The sequence below is a fragment of the Lutra lutra genome, chromosome 9 (assembly GCF_902655055.1).
Source record: "Lutra lutra chromosome 9, mLutLut1.2, whole genome shotgun sequence".
In the NCBI taxonomy this organism is placed as follows: Eukaryota; Metazoa; Chordata; class Mammalia; order Carnivora; family Mustelidae; genus Lutra; species Lutra lutra.
Window position 1 is genome coordinate 39,848,778 of NC_062286.1, and position 1,567 is coordinate 39,850,344.

The 1,567-nt window shown below is 41.8% G+C and overlaps 1 pseudogene; it reads right to left on the bottom strand.

Moving 5' to 3' along the window:
- Positions 1-1,172: 1,172 nt before the first annotated feature.
- On the bottom strand, positions 1,173-1,288 carry LOC125110092 (uncharacterized; annotated as a pseudogene).
- Positions 1,289-1,567: the final 279 nt, after the last annotated feature.

Genomic DNA, 1,567 nt, shown 5'->3' on the forward strand with positions numbered 1-1,567 from the left:
TGTCAGCGTATGAGAGATCCAGTTCTTTGTATCCTCAATAACACTTTGTCTTTTTTTTTTTTTTAATTATAGCCATTCAAGTGTGTTTGAAGTCATCTCACTGTGGTTTTGATGTTCATTTCCCTGATGGCCAATATCTCTATGGTATTTTTTAGTGTACTTCTTTGTATAGTTTCTTTAGTGGCTGCTCTACGTATTACATTATATGTATATTACTTATCATGGTCTACCAGTGTCACCATTTTACCAGTTCAAGTAAAGTATAAAAACCTTATTTCTTGGGGCGCCTGGGTGGCTCCGTTGGTTAAGCATCTGCCTTCGGCTCAGGTCGTGATCGCAGGGTCCTGGGATTAAGCCCCATATTGGGCTCCCTGCTCAGCGGGAGGCCTGCTTCTCCCTCTGCCTGCTGCTCCCCCTACTTGTGCATGTGTGCTCTCTCTCTTTCTCACTATCAAATAAATAAATAAAATCTTTTAAAAAGCCACCTTATTTCTCTTTAGATCTCTTTTCCTTCCCCCATTTATAATATAATTATCTTAAGTATGTCCTCTACATTTATTTAGAATCACATTAGGCAATATTACATTTTTTGCTTCAATCACTGAACACAGTTTAGAAAACTAAAAAGGAGAGCAAAAGCCCATTGTATTCAATCCATATTTTTGCCTAGTCTGTTCTTTTTTGCTCCCTAATGTTCTTAGATTCCTCCTTTTATTGTTCTATTCCTATTTAGAATATATCTTTTCTTGAGGCACCTGAGTGGCTCAGCCAGTTAAGCATCTGTCTTCAGCTCAGGTCATGATCTCAGGGTGCTGGGATAAAGCCCTGTGTCCAGCCCTGCATCCAACCCCACACCAGGCTCCCTGCTTTGCAGGGGAGTGTACTTCTCCCTCTCCCTCTGCCCCCACCTCATGTGCTCACTTGTTCTCCTTTTTTCTCTCTCTCTCAAATAAATAAGTAAAATCTTAAAAAAAAAAAAAAAAGAAACTATTTTTTCTTTTAAGATAGTTTTCTGGGGATACATTCTCTTAGTTTTCCTTCAACTGAAAATGTCTTCATTTCCCCTTCATTCTGAAGAATATTATCTTGGGATATAAGAGTCTGACGATTCAGGAGGAGTCAAGATGGCGGAGAAGTAGCAGGCTGAGATTACATCAGGTAGCAGGAGATCAGCTATATAGCTTATCTAAACATTGCAAACACCTACAAATCCAACGGGAGATCGAAGAGAAGAAGAATAGCAATTCTAGTAACAAACTATAGAAATGATCCCTGAAAGTATAGTCTTAAGAATAGCAATTCTAGAAACAGAAAATCAACCACTTTCTGAAAGGTAGGACTGGCGGAGAAGTGAATCCAAAGTGAGGGGAAGATAGACCACGGGGGGAGGGGCCAGCTCCCGGCAAGGGGCGGAGCAATGGAGCTCTAGTTCAGGACTTTTAAAAGTCTGTTCCACTGAGGGACATTGCTCCAGAGGCTAAACCGGGGTGAAACCCACGTGGGGTCAGCGTGGCCCCAGTTCCCGCAGGTTCACAGGAGGATCAGGGGTGTCTGAGTGTTGCAGAGC